We start from the raw sequence: 16,042 nt of genomic DNA on the forward strand, positions 1-16,042 counted from the left end.
AGGGCGAAGGTGAACGAACAATTTGGGCAAGTTCAGGGCATGTAGAACGGTGCAGGGCGACCACGTGCAGTAGGAAGTATGTTGGGTGTGTGTTATATTATTTCCACAATTATTCGCACGCCCTATTGGTGAAGGTTCCTATTCCTATAGGTGTAAATTTATCTATTGAACAGTTTCCCAAGACATAAGAAGAGAAAGAGGACATGTCCTGTGTTCCATATGCAAGTGCAGTCGGTAGCCTGATGTATGCAATGGTCTATACTAGACTAGACATTTCACATGTAGTGGGAGTATTGAGTAGGTTTATGTCAAAACCAGGGAAGGAGCATTATAAAAACATGAAGTGGGTTTTCAGGTATTTGCGTGGCATTAGTGATTATGGTTTGTGTTACCAAGGAAGACTAGGATTGGACAAAGTTTTAGACATTCATGACTTTGTTGATGCAGACTGGGCTGGAGATCTAGATCAAAGGAGATCTACAAGTAGATATGTGTTTAACCTATTTGGAGGAGCGATCAGTTGGATGAGAAAGAGATAGTCTGTAAGTGGCACTTTCAACTTCAGAGGCAGAATACATGACAACCACTCATGCAAGTAAGGAAGTAGTTTGGTTGCAGAGATTGTGTTCAAGTATGGGGTCAGTACAACGAGTTATAAGGATAGACTGTGAGAGCCAACTTGCAATTTTCTTGGCAAAGAATCATGCTTATCATTCAAAGATAAAGCACATTGATGTTCAGTGTCACTTTGTGAGGGATATGGTTGAGGAAAAAAAGTTGTTGCTGGTAAAGGTGGACACTTTAAAGAATGTTGCAGATGCATTGATGAAGTCTGTGAGCACTAAGAATTTTTCTTGGTGTAGAGAAATAATGGGCGTTGCAGGGTTGGACCAATGACTAAGCTCTCCTATGACCCCCTATGTGGAAAAGAAAACAATAAGTGGGAGAATGTTGGGTGTGTGTTATATTCTTTCCATGATTAGTCACATGCACTGGGGGGAGGGTTACAGGGGGGCTAATGCCCCCCCTGTTGGTTGCACTGGGCGCAACGCCCCAATTTTTTTTTGACCCTATATTAGGTGGGAGGACCTACCTATGGTTTTTGCATGGGTTTTGCACATGGTTTTCTTCCCATGGTATTTTGTAGATCCGTTCAAGGGAACTACGATTATGTTCTAATCCAAAGTTAATGGATTGGGGTTTATGAATGCTTTGACATGTATATATATGTATTGTAACATTGAAAGGACATTAAGGAAAAATCAATCTAGTAGTCCCAGTTTTGGGATCCAAGGGAAAATATATGTGTATTTGTTTTAATTATCTTCATTGTTTATTTTATGTTTTTATAATTCATCTACAAGTAATTTATATACAGGGTTAAAACCTATATAGCAGTCAGGCCATGCGCCTACCCCGGCGGGCAATGCGGATTTTTGAATAGGTGTTTCTGCAGTTTGGTTGAACGAATATTTGGGGTTCCTCAATAGTGCGGGCAAGTGCTACATGAGTTCGAAAAGCAGTGTGGGTAGAGGTGGCACATCTTGGCAGTGTGGACAGAACTACATGACAAGGTCGACAGTGCAGGAAGAAGCTGCACGGTTTGGGAAAAACTTTGTGGGTGAGTTGTTGGTGCAACCAAGTAACTACCACATCATTGTAAACTTGTAAAATACATTTCTATTATATTTTGACAGTGGGAGAAAACTTGTTTGGGGAGTTTCCCCCTCCCTTCATAATATTGTGTGTATAGTTGTTTATTGATGTTTATTAGATCACACATGTTATGAAGTAAATGGTAACAAAGATAATTGAAGTAAATATAATTTTGCTACATAATTGAAGAGCACTTGAGTAGAAAAATAAACTAAGTGTTGGTAAGGCGTAGTTCGAGAGCTTTAATAGTGGTGAAACGAAAGAGTTGGTTGGTGCCACACCACACCCATGGTGGACTCAGAGTCACCACTAGCATGGGGACATGACAGATGGTATCAGAGCTTGGTTCAGGCATGACCGAGCTGACTTAATAAGTTGGTCACAGTACAACATAGTTTGGAAGGGGCAAGGAAACAAGTCAGGGCTGAGCTGAACAAACTCATGTAAGACATAAGGGCTATTCAAAAAATTGAAGAGATGGCAGAGTGTTGGAAGGTAAAAGGGAAACAACAATATGAAGAACTTGTGCAGGAGTGGGAGCACTTGAATTGCATCAAGGATGGAATAGCAGATGTGTGAAGGGCCTTGAATGCTTTCTATGGGAAGTCTGCTGAACTTGAAGAAATTGATGAAGAGTTGTGACAAGGCTACCATAGACTCCAAGAAATCATGGATGAACGAGTTCGCTTAAGGGAGAAACAAGCCAAGTTGCTGGACAAATCCAAGGAACTTGAAGAAGGGATCAAGAGGGACTTTCTTGATTGCAAAGAAGATGCATCGTCATAGAAGAAGATGAGATCAAATAAATTGACAAACTTGGAGCTCGGTATTAGGAAATGAAGAATGATGTGTGAATGATGGGAGCACTCCAAGTTGAAGATGTGTGTCGAGTAGGTGTGATTAGGCAGTATGAGAAATATGACGAGCTTGATGGAATGAAGTCCACTCAAGATGAACCAGGTTCGAATTGCCCAAGTGTGCCGAAAGGGAAAGTAACATACCTCAAGAGGATGGTTAGGTCGAGATATGGGATAAAAGACAGTTCTGAGGAAGAAACAATGAAGAAGGTTGTAGAAGTAAGATGCAAGACAAGATCCATGCAGGATGGAGATGCTTTGGGGTTGAGTTTTTTGTAGGTGACTGTGTGTTGAAGGAAGTTTATTGCATTAGTTGATACAGGAGCTACAAATAATTTCCTTAACAAGAAGGCAAAAATTTATTTGAAGTTGAAAGCTGGAATAGAGGAGGAGTTAAGTTATTTCAAAGCTATTAACTCAAGCATGAAGGTTGTGACAAGTATTCTAAGGGATACATAGGTGAAGGTGGGTTCATGGTTTGGAAAGTTGGATCTAAGGGTGATTGAGATAAATGATCATGTTATGGTCTTGGGGCAAGATTTCTTAGTAGCAACACAAGCCATAGGTAGGTGGACCGAGATATACTCTTGATTACAATTGGTGGGAAAACCATGATCATGCCATTGACAAGGAAGAGTCACTTGGTGTATAATTTGAGGATTTATTCTATGATTTTGTATGAGAAATACTTGAATGTGAAGCATGAACATGTGAAGCAATATGAGGTTGGATGTTTGACTCAAGTGACAAAGGAAAAGAGGATGACCAACTTTATTACACGAGCCATGAAAGATAAGAAGGATGGAGGTGGAGGAGTGGCTCCTCCCATCGTAAAGAAGGAGGATGTGACTTCTACCGTAAGTCTTCACCAAGGAAGTGCTGAAGGGAGAGGAGGCCCGAGTGCTTCTTCTAAGGAAAGTGAAGGAGGCAAGTATGAAGGTAGAGATATGACAACAATAGTGGATTATTGCAGATACACTATGGGAATCTATGATTTTCAATTGATGAAGGAAAGACTTGAAAATATTGGATGTACGAAGGAAAAGGTTGTTGTTGTGCAAAACTACTTGAGGATGAAACATCAATCAGACACATGGTGACCGAGAGTCAGGGAGGCAACTTCCTAGCCCTGTCCATGCACTAGACCTTTGGAGATGGGTGAGTGCAATGCCTTGATGAGGAGGAGGTGCTGCAGCACCACGACAAAGGACCTTAGGAGAAAAGGACTCACAGCAAAAGGAAGTGATGCTTGGATACATGTGGTTGGTGGTCTATCACCAAAAGAAACACATGGATGATAACATTGAGGGACAACATATCACAGATGGGATGAAGACTTCTTCATGGACCTAGATATGACACATTGAGCATTAGATTGATGGGAAGAATTCTTGATCAAAGTTGGAGGTGTGACAAAGTGCTAAAGAAAACAAACCAACGAAGGCATGAGGAGGTGCATTCTCATTGGCTGAGCATGACAGTTAGACTGATCACCCAACTAGTTCGAGTCACGAGGGCTAGCAGTGTACTGAGATGTGATTGAGCTGAGTTGGAATATGACAACAACAGTTCACATGATGACAAGATGTGGCGGGTTGGCATGATATGAGTTGCAACTATACATTGAAATGAGATGTGGCCAATGACCGTGTGATTGAGGAGTCATATCCACATAGAGTCATGAGCCTTGATGGAGGCAAGAAGCTAGGCATCATGAACATTTGATGTTGGAGTTGGTGACACTTTGTGACATTTGGACTTGGCGATGGAGTTTGTCAGGATGGTATTGTCGAGGGAGGCAACCATTTTAAAGTGGGGGAGGATGTAAAGGCCTCAAGTTGGAGAGCAGTCGTGATTTCCCACCAACACGAGGAGAGTCGAAAAAATGAAGGCGAGTCAGGTATAACAAAGGCATTTAACTGACGGGCATAGCGGGCATGTTTAACTAACCAAGTTAAGGGGTGCACACCCATGTTGATGTGTGACGGGCATGGGGCATAACATCGGGTGCCCGACTGACTCGTGTGGAGAGCGCGTGTGATGTGTAGTGACTGGGCAAGGCGAGTTACTAGGAAAGTGACATAGTGGGTGCGAGTGCGACGTTCGAGAAAGGGAAGGAGATCAGCCAACACAACGTGCAGAAGTGGAGCGACCAACTGTGGAGGCGAGTGACGGTGGGCAAGGCATGCCCATGGGAGAAGGGCGCTCGCCCAACCCATGTCAGGTTAGCCCAAGGGGTGCAACTCGTAGTTCGACCCAAGGAAAACATGTTCACGTCAGCTCAAGCCATGAACATACGCGTCGGTTGGAAAATTAAAGTGGGTCAAACAAGTGTGGAGGATAGCTGACCAAGGCATCATCGAACATCATTCACTCAATGAAGTTTGCATAACAAAAAGTGTGGAGCGAAGGGTGAAGGTGAATGAACAATTCGAGCAAGTTCATGGCATGCGAAACGGTGCAGGGTGTCGTAGGGCGTGCTAGGGTATCGCAGGTGTAGCAGGGTGGAGAAGAGCGGTTGCGTGCAACAGACAGTTGTCCGGCCATGCGCCCGCCGATGACAGGCAGTGCAAATTTCTGAATGAATGTTTCTACAGTTCGAATGAACAAATATTTGGGGTTCCTCAATGGTGTGGGCAAGTGTTGCACGAGTTCAACAAGCAGTGTGGGTAGAGGTGGCACGTATTGGCAGTGCGGACAAGACTGCACAAGAAGGTCGACAGTGCATTCAAAATCTGCATGGTTTGGGCATAACTTTGTGGACGAGTTGTTGGTGCAACCAGACAACTACCACATCATTGTAAACTTGTAAAATACATTTGTATTATATTTTGAAAGTTGGGGCAAACTTGTTTGGGGAGTTGCCCCCTCCCTTCATAATCTTATGTGTATAGTTGTTTATTGATGTTTATGGGATCGCACATGTTATGAAGTAAATATAATTCCGTTGCATAATTGAAGAACACTTGAGTAGAAAAATAAACCAAGTGTTGGTAAGGCATAGTCTAAGAGATTTAGTAGTGGTGAAACGAAAGAGTTGGTCGGTGCCGCACCGCGCCTACGGTGGACTTAGAGTCCCCACTAGCGTGGGGCCGTGACAAGGATGGTAGAATTTAAAAGGCACAAAGATGGTGTAGGTTAAATAATGAGAATTAGATGAGTTAGATGAAGTCTACTGATACACCCTCTTCAATATGTTATTAATCATAGATGTTTCTTTTACCTTGTATAGGAACATGCATTTCATTTCCTTTTAATTAACAAGACTTGAGGGGTTCTTCACTTCATTTATTGAAATAATTATCTTTGAAAGTCAAATATTCAAAAAAATATCCTTGAGCTTTGTTGAAACCTAACATTTATTAATATTTAAGGACCTATTACTTTATATGAATATAAAATAAAACCATTTCCATTCTAATTATTTATATGATTAGCATGATATCAAATTAACATAACATAAGATGTTTAATCTTATAGCTTTAATGGTTATTTTTATCTCCTAGTAAAATATTATAATATAGAAATTGCATTTAAATCATGATAAAATAATTTTCATAATATTCGAAAAACTATTACATTATAATTTAATAATTTTAACTCTTTTACCAAATTTAAATATAATACATTCTAAAATTTAGAATTCAACAATTCCATAATTATAATAATGGAGAAATAAATTTCAAAAAAATCAAACTTATTAATATCCTAACTCTCTTCATTTATATATATATATATTTATTTATCTTACTATATTTCCAATAACTTACATATAAATGAGCTTTTAGAAATGAGCATACACTTACAAATATTTTAAAAATCTATAAAATTTTGTAGAAGCATTATAAAATCTCAATGGATTATGGCACCGTGCAAACTTTAATTCTAATAGCATTCTTCATCATCGAGAGTTGTGATTCTCTTTCCATGGCCACATTCCAAGCATTAGTCATAGAGACCAGCATTCATTATCAAGGGTTGTGATTCTCTTTCCAAGTCTACATCGAATTCAGGAATTGCATCCATCCCATGAATGATATATCCCATGCAAATTAGACTTTGGCACTTAATAATATGAAATTATAACTTTTATGTCAATGCCACATTCCAAGCATTATGAAGTTTGATTTCAATGTTTTCATTTACCCACTTGTTTATTGGATCAAATAATTGAGAAAACTCAAAACCTATTGGCATCCTTGACCTTGTTAAATGTTTGGAACTCCTAAAGTATTAAATTTTATGGGATGCGAATAATTGTTAGTCTCATGGCAATACTACATTCCAATCATTTTAGAGTTTAGATTCATAAATTATAAATTTGAATTCACACAAAAGAGAATTGCAGTTGTCTTCCATATATTTTCTTATTTAGAGTTATATGTTGTTATTTGTGGGCGATAATTATTAATTATTACATCGAATTAGGCATGTGTAGGTATGTGTAGTGGTTAAGTAATTGGTTTATATAGTTTATAATTATTGGTAAAAAAAAATTATTAGAGGGAAAAAATATTAATAGTAATTACAAATTTATGATGGGCTTGAAGTTTGTTCTAAAGCTGTTTTTGTTTGGCTAAGAGCTCGTCTTTTTCGGACGTAAGGAAACAGGTTAACGACCCAAGACCTAGAGGCATCTGTGAGTAGTGAAAGCCTACCCCCTTACGGATCACCAACAAGTTATTCTAGGTCGCGTGGTTTTCCTTGATTAACGTTGATGAGTCAACCTGCATTTGCAGTTAACAACCAGAGATGGTTGTCCTCACTGTTGGTTTGACAATTGAGTTATGATAGGTTTTCCCACCTGTGATGGAAAAACAATTACAAATTTATGAAGGAAATTTTTATTAAGATTAATAAAAAAAATCTATTAAATTTAATTTCTCTATTAAAAAATTGTGTTTAATAAAATATAATTATTTAAATAAATGAATAACAATATTTATGCTTAATAAAAAAAACTATTTAACTATATATAATAATCTAAAAAAGTTTTTAAAAATGTGGAGAAAATATAAGGTTTCACATACATATATAATCTTACACATACACACAATCATTCTTAATATATATATATATATAATCTTACACATACACACAATCATTCTTAATATATATATATATAGTTGTTTCTTCTTTTACACACACACATTTTTTTAAAGTTAAAACACATGAAACCATAACATAATTATCTTTTTGTAGAGTCTTTGCTTAATTTAGGCGTCTCAAATATGTGAGTTGCTTGGTTATGAGTTGCATTGGTTCCTCGACAAAATTGGTTTATGTGTGTGTGTGGAATTAAATTATTATATTTTATGATAACTTATTGGTGTTTGCAACCTACTAAGCTAGCTTGAGTGATTGATGTGTCGAGCTTGATGTAGGAGGTCTTTAGGTTGATCCCATAGGTTGGTTGTATCTCTTTCATGCCTCACTTGATGCCCCCACATAATCAGGTGTTGTAACCGACACAAGTTGGTTTATAGTGGGTATTATCCTTAAAATGTAGGGAAATGCATGAGGGTTTCCCCATTAGGGCTTTATTGAGATTTCTTTTCGGTGTTTCCACAATTATTTATGTTGTTTCTATGCAACTCAAAGTTGGAATAACAACATTTATGATTACCAACATAGTTACTTTCATTTGTCACAATTTACAAACAAAAATAGATTTCGAAACATTTGAAATTTCATATAAACTATTTTGTTGTGAGATTAAATGATAATTGTTTAAGCAAAATAATATATTTCTACATTAACTTAAACAATATTACATTAAATAATTTTTTAAAAATTTAATTATTTTTTTTATAGAAGATTAAGATCCATTATTACTTCACAACCTCCCATGTTCACTCTATACACATATCATTAAGATCCTTTATTACTTCACAACTTCCCATATTCACTCTATACACATACCATTTGAATTTTTATGGCACCTACAAATTATGTGAACATGTCTCATCCACTTATGGCACCTACAAATTATGTGAACATGTCTCATCCACTTAGTAAGCTTCCCTATTTTACTAAGCCTACATGAGGTAAGATAAAAGAAAAGTATTATGAGTTACTAATATAGTTTAACCAAATTGGGCTATTTTGTGACCCCCTTTTTCACATTTGTAACACTGTACCACACGATATATTTGATATTTTAAATGTATCTTATGTAAAGATTTCACTTGCAGTGAAATCACTCAATTAATTGAAAAATGTAGTTACAATAGTTTTAATTACTTCCCCTTTGTATTAGAACATAAATATATATATATTAAGGGCATAATAAATATTACCTATTTGTTAGATTTATGATTACTTATTCTCTCTTCATCTATATGTATATGTGCACATATAGATACATTATATATACAATTCTTTTGTAAGAATATCGACGCTTAATTGACATATTCTTGACTAGTAGTGTTACTTTTAAATCTATAACTAACCTTTTACAATTATGTGGATGATCTTTTAGACATGGGCAATTCTCTTTATTTGGATCCATATGATTGTGGTGCACATTGGGAGCATTGTATTCAACCATTCATCAAGAATCATTAGTTAGAAGTTGGCATGAACACCTAGACATGGGACCTAGGTTTATGGATGGACATCTTGGACTACTTCAGTCTTGAGATTAATACTCATACATAGGACATTGGATTATGGATGAGCTTCTAGAATGACTCCAACATTGTGGTTAACACTTATACATGAAGCCCAAGTTTATGGATAAGCCTCTTGGACTACTTCCACCTTGTGGCCAACCATTGTACATGGGATTTTAGTTCCTTGGACTAATTTAACATTGTAATCAACACCCTCACATGGGGCCATGGTCTATGGTTGTACATCTTCACTACAAGCATTGTAGAAAATTCTTTTCAAAAGGGGATGGAATGTTGAGATCCTCCCTAGATACATCATATCTTTGCTTATATTGTACAATTGGTAGCTAGATTACACTATAATCCCTTAGATCACGACATTAGTTTTGTTGCTAATTGTATTGACCCAAAACATTGTATAGAAAGATCCATGCATGCATAGACTTGTTGAAGAATAAGATAACAAAATGGTGGGAGAGAAATTAGAAAATCATGTGAAAAATTATGCAATAATGAATTGATTGACCCTTGCATAGGCTAGGATATGATTCTACACTAAACCCTTGAGAAATTCATAGAGATGGTACTGCTTGAAATAAATAATTGTTTCTTTTTTACAAAAACGGTTATGGGACTTCACTAACTGAGTAATAAAGAGCCACAAATTCGGTTACAAAAGAAGAGGTAGAGTTCTGCATGACTTTTCAGCCAGAGGAATATAACGCCTACTCTTAGCAGGCTCCTCTTTTTACATTTAATATAGTGTACTTCTGCTGCTAATTTCCCGAGCTGAAAAATACAAACAAACTGATGCAGAAGGAAGCAAAAGAACATGGCACTTTAAGGGATTGGATCCCAAAGGATTACATTGTCTCTGAGAAAAGAACCAACATCTAAATGGACTGCCTTGTTTGCCTCATTATCTGCTTCTTTGTTATTTGTTCTCAAAACATGGTAGTATTTCAGATTCACGGATTTTGCCTGGTCGCCACTGCTTGGATGATCACCTGGGAGCCTCTGAAGACATTTGCCTCCTTGTAGCCCAGCTCTTTGAGGAATTTGATTCCTTGGAAAAGGGCCATCGCTTCAGCTTGAATACTTAAGGAGTGGCCTAATCCCCAAGCAAATCTGTGCACAGCTGTTTCATCTGGATTTATGATGAGACCTCCTACTCGAGCAGTACATGGATTCCCTTTGGCAACCCCATCGAAGAAGAGGGATGGAAGAGTTTGATTGGACATCCAGATTTTAAAATCAACTTCATTTTTCCTAACTTGCCATTCTTTGCGAGGAGGAGGAGAGCTATTTGCTTTTGGAAATTTGAAATTGAGAGCAGTTCCCAGCTCTATGTCCTGCTGGCTTAAATTTGTGTCATCACCTTTGTCTTCCAGCCACTCAACTAGCTGATGTTTTGCTGAGTTGGCCACTATTCTGAAGTCCTGCTCCTTATTTCGAAAAATCTGTCGGTTCCTTTCCAACCAGACTTTCCACCTGATGAATTTAGGCAGAGCACTCCATGCTGACCTAATTGTTTTATTTTTTGGAGATGAGCCTGGGTATCTGGCCATCCAACCTGCAAATAGTTCCGAGACTGAGGAGGGAAAAGTGAATTTATACTTCCAGGAGACAAGTAGCTCTTGCCATATGGAGGCTGCGAACTTGCACTCAATCATGAGGTGGAAGGCGGATTCTACATTTTCCTTACAAAGAGAGCATCTAGAAGGCCCGTAGAGGCCCCTTTTCTGAAGTCTGTCTTCAGTCAGAATTTTCTGGTGGCAGAGAAGCCAGCAGAAGTGATCTACCTTAGGAATTGAAGGAATTTTCCATATGCCAACCCAGGGGGCAGGATTGGGAGGCACGTGGGGCCTCTCAAGGCATTTGACATAGCCCTGGGCTACAGAATAACCTGCTCGATTTGATCCCCAGCCTCTCACGTCCTGCTTGCTTACTTGAATTGGAGCCAACCCATGTATCTGCATGATTAACGTTTCCAGGTCAGGCCGTAAGTTGGGTGGGACTGAGAGCTATTTCCAACCCGACCACACATCGTCTTTCCAAATTGAGAGATCCCACAATGAGTTTATACTACCCTCTGACATCCAGCGCTGCAACTCAGGTATGCCTTTCGATTCTAACAGCGGAGGTCTATTTAAGATGCTATCGTTCGAGAGATGAATACGTTTTCCATTGCCTGGAATCCAGAAGGAATGATTCCTTATCAATGGACTAGTTCTGTTGATGAACCTACTGAAAGGAGAATTGAAGTGGTTCTTGGGCTAATCTAGGCATCTAAGTCTCGGTCCTCTGAAGTACTTCCTCCACAACGCAACTTGCACCCAACTAGGATTTGGAGCTATGATTTTCCAAATCAATTTGGCTCCCATGGTTAAGTTTTGGACACTGAGATCTTTGAAGTTCAGGCCTCCCTCCTGAGTTGGTCCAGTGACTGTTTCCCAATTAACTAGGGAAATTTTCTTCTCGTTTTGCTTGCCTCCTTTCCAGAAAAACCTTCTGATTAGTTCCTCCATCTTTTTGATGATTCCCACAGGTGCCAATAGGACTGAGAATTTGAATAGAGGAAGGTTGCTGAGCATTACTTTAATGAGGACTGATTTTCCAGCTATATTGAGCCAGGAGGACCCCCAGGCCTGCATTTTTGTTTTAAATTTGTCTAACTGAGGATACCAATCTTTACTCAAGGCCCTTTTATGGAAGATGGGCAATCCCAGATATTTAAATGAGGACCAAGAAGTTGAGACTGCAAAACCGAGGCATCTAGCAATGGAGCTTGCAGTTGAGGCAGGGATATTCCAATAGTAGATATGGCATTTGGCGATGTTTAGAACACTGCCCGAGACTTTACAATAATCTTCCAAAACTTCTTTGAATTTGGTTGTTGAAAGAGGAGATGCAGCCCCTAGCAGAAGAGTATCATCCGCGAAGAGGGCATGATTGATGCTTTTAACCCCTCTAGCTATGCACAGGCCAGAGATGTCTTGTTCTTGCTGCTTTCTTTGAAGATAGAAGCTGAGAACAGAGGCCTGAAGAACGAATAGGAGTGGAGAAAGGGGGCACCCCTGCCTCAGCCCTCTAGAGGCTTTGAAGAAGTGTTGTGGCCAGCAACAACCCCCCTTTTTATTGAGTGTTATTCCTAATACTAAATAAGAGGGGACCCTTAGTTAAAAATCTAAAAAATTAAAATAGTGTTTAAATTTCCTTTTTAAATAAAATTACCATCATAAGCTTAGGAAACCCTCTTGGAAAATCCAAAAAAGCTAAGTTTTATGATAAGGTAAGATAAAATCTTTCCTTAGGAAATATCGCATCGCATAAGATAGCGGGATGCCACCTTACAAGCACAATTCCAACATTTGCGAGATCGCGATATGCGATAAAAAACAAATATCGCATCGCATTCAGCACAACTCTCATTGAAACACTTCAATTTGCCGATATGCGATGACGCCGATCGCAAGATTGCATATCGCAGAAAATAGGTTAACAAAGATTGTCATACATAACATTTCTGTGATTTGCGATATTGCGATTTCGCGATGTGGTGATAATACTATAATGTGATGTCACGAGCGATCAATTTTGCGATATTGCGATCTGAGATGTTGCGAAGCAAATCGCAAAATCGCTTCATCGCAGATCTTTCGGGTGCGTTATTCAAGAAAAGTATTTTCCCTAAGCTAACACCTGGTTATGCGCTTTAATGCTAATAAATGAGGTAGTTGCCAGTTATAATGGATTATGGGTGTGTGCTTATCGAAAGAATCATTTCACGTAAGGTGGTATGCTTGATATGTCTGCGGCATTTAAAACTTTTCCCATCACCCTTCCTTGTCATTCATTTTCACTTGTGAATTGCAGGAACGAAGAATAGAGGCCGATACAAAGTATTATGCAGGTTGAAATGGGAAAGAAAGGAAAAACTCCGAGCTCATAAGAAAAGGAAATGGCGCCCTTATATACAGACACAACCTGTAACAGAGACGCGGGAATAGCTACGTGGGAAGGCATGTATAATCTGCTCAAAGAAGAGAATCCCAGAGTAATGGAAGTAGTTGCTACCACAGGCTCAAATGGTTCTTCTGAAGCGTCCCTTTCAGAGCTAGCCTGCTCATTCTTACACCGGATAGCAGCAAGGCCAAAAATCCTCCCATACACGGACATGGTCAAATGGATACTGGACAGTGCAGAAATCAGAAACAAACAGTTTAAGACTCAAGGTCAAGAGTTCACAGAAGTATTAGTTTTACAAATTTTGAACTTTATATCTGTTGGAAGGAAAAAGCGCAAAAGGCGAAAAACGCATCAAGGAAACCCAGATCGAGAAACAGAGGCAGTTTCCGATGCACGATTAGCACCTAGTGCTAATCGCGCATCGCTGAGAAAAATTTCTAAAAAAGGAAAGCTGCTAGTTGCCCAGTCACCTGCAAGTCCCGAAAATCGCAAGAAAGTAAAATTTCAGGCAGATTGGAAACAGAGAGCTCAAGAAAAGGCAAAAGCAATTCAAGGGTTAACCAAGTTGAACTGGGATTATTACTGGGCTTACTTGGTAAAGCCACATAGCCAGTGGATGACTGTTAAGTGTATCATCAATTCAGCCGAAAAGATGGCGCCAGCTCTCATCGATTCTGTTTTCTCAGCTCAGCTAAAAGCGGAAGTCAGCCAGCCGACTCTGCTCAAACAGATGCTGCATGCGTGCGATTTCAAGGACCAAATGCAGAAGTAGTTTAATATTAGATTTAATTTTAGCTTTAATTTTGTTTTATTTTCCTGAAAAGAGGACGGTCATTTAAACTCCATCCTACATTTTGTAATAATTTAATTTTAGAATTAGGTTAGTAGTATTTAAACCCTTCTCATGCATTTAGAGAAGGGTCCTGAAATTTATCAAAAACTTATCCCCATAACATGCACTTTTGTACCCTCTGAGGAGGTTTTGATGAATGAATGGAACAGGATTTATTAATGTTTGCATTTGATATCTGCTATTGATGTTGCACTTTTGTACTCTTAGTGGATATTTGATCAAGGAGAGATAAATCGTGATCACTTGAAGCTCATGAGTAGGACTAGTTATAAATGGTATTTCTATCTCTTAACTATTTCTGCTTTGTGTTAGAGTGATTTCTAGTTCAGTTATTTATATATTAATGTATGAATGCCTGAGTTATCATTTGGCACTTTTGTACAGTGATAGCTATTTATTTATGCTTAGTGTATGAGTAGCTCATTATGCGATATGTTTTGCACAACTGTTTCGTCTAACTTTTTATACGAAGTGGCTCATCTATACTGAATTATTTTCTCATAACAGCGGAATGATCTTTATTGCCAGTTGTTGTTTGAAATCATTTTAGATCCCATAGAAGAAAGATCACACCCTGGGTTAGTGTAGATTTACATATTTCTGTCATTAGAATAATAATTTCCTTATTATTAGATTAGAATTAGATTAGAAGTATTCCATTTAGAAACTGTTAGAAACAGAAATATTAGATCTTTCTCACACACACACAAATTGGGACACTGGTCCCATATCCCCAGTTGGACCTGCTATACCAAACGGAAAAGGAGCTGCCAACCAAGGTCCGGACCGAGCGGGTATCCCCCTTGTTATAGACCTGATTTGCGGGGCTTCAACATATTTGGTGCTAGAAGGAGGGCCCGAACTGTGAATGGCAAGCAAATCCAAATCTAAATACCATTCTGAGAGTAAATCGCCCTCACTATCTCCTTCGACTTCTCCATTTCATTCAGAAACCTTAAATCCAGAGTTAGAAGTCGCTTGATCAACAGCCGCTGCTACAAACCCTGACATTTCAGAACAATCTACTATTGAACCTCCTGATGTTGAATCTTTGATTCAAAAGCTTCAGCGATTTTCTATATCTCCTCAGAAATTTGATAAATCTCAAGGCAGCGTGACTTCGCAATATAACCCTGCTCATCCTCTCACCAGGTTAAAGAGCGAAAAGTTTGGTGTTTAGCTAACCGAATTACCTCTACCTTCTAGGAAGAGAGCAAGGAAGTCTCCTAAAGAATCCGATAGTGAGACTCTTTCATCATCATCATCCATCTCAAATTCTTCACCGCGAAGTCAACCATCCACTCCTCCACTTCACGTCATCGTCCATCAGCCTATTGCAACTTCCTCAACTCCTTCTCAAACATCTAGAGTTATAATATCCTCATCTTCTCAACAGAAAGGATCATCTTCTGCACTTTCTTCTATTAGTAGTTCAGCAATGACCCAATCTCCATGGAATAACCCAGGGGCAGTCTTTGTTAGGATATTCCGACACATATGATATAGTTAAGTTCAACTTGGTCTAGTGTAGAGTTAGGTATAGAGTTAGGTAAAGTGTGTTTCTTTACCGTTGTACATTTTGTAACTTACAATCCGACGGTCACGATATGTAGTGATCCGACGGTTCACTCTCTCCTCGGTATTACCGACACTTGATCCGTGGCTTGACACCCGATTGGTCCATGAGTTCTATTTAAAGCGCATGGAGGGTCATTGTTCGGGTAATCCGTGCATGAGAGAAGCTTATGTAAATTTTCATTCTTTGATTAATAAATTGCCTGTAGTAGCCACGTTGGCGCAGGCCGTGGACTGTTTCCCTCTTTGAGGGTTTTAACCACGTCAAAAAATACTGGTGTATTGATCTGTGATCTGGTTGTGAGCGGTGTCCTTCTGGTGTTCTTTCTGAGGAACTTACCCTGTAAATTCCTACAGTCTTAATGCTTGCACCCTTGAGTCAGATACCAGCCCATCCTGAAAAATGGCTACCTAAGTTTAACCCTGAGGCAGGTATGCTAGCAGAAGAACATATAAATAACTTTATGCTATCCATAAATCTCAATGGAGTTACCAATGAGGATGTTGTTGTTTGACTT

Source organism: Pinus tabuliformis, chromosome 7 (assembly GCF_031772625.1).
Source record: "Pinus tabuliformis cultivar Carrire ecotype Pingquan chromosome 7, CPIR1, whole genome shotgun sequence".
NCBI classification, from domain to species: Eukaryota; Viridiplantae; Streptophyta; class Pinopsida; order Pinales; family Pinaceae; genus Pinus; species Pinus tabuliformis.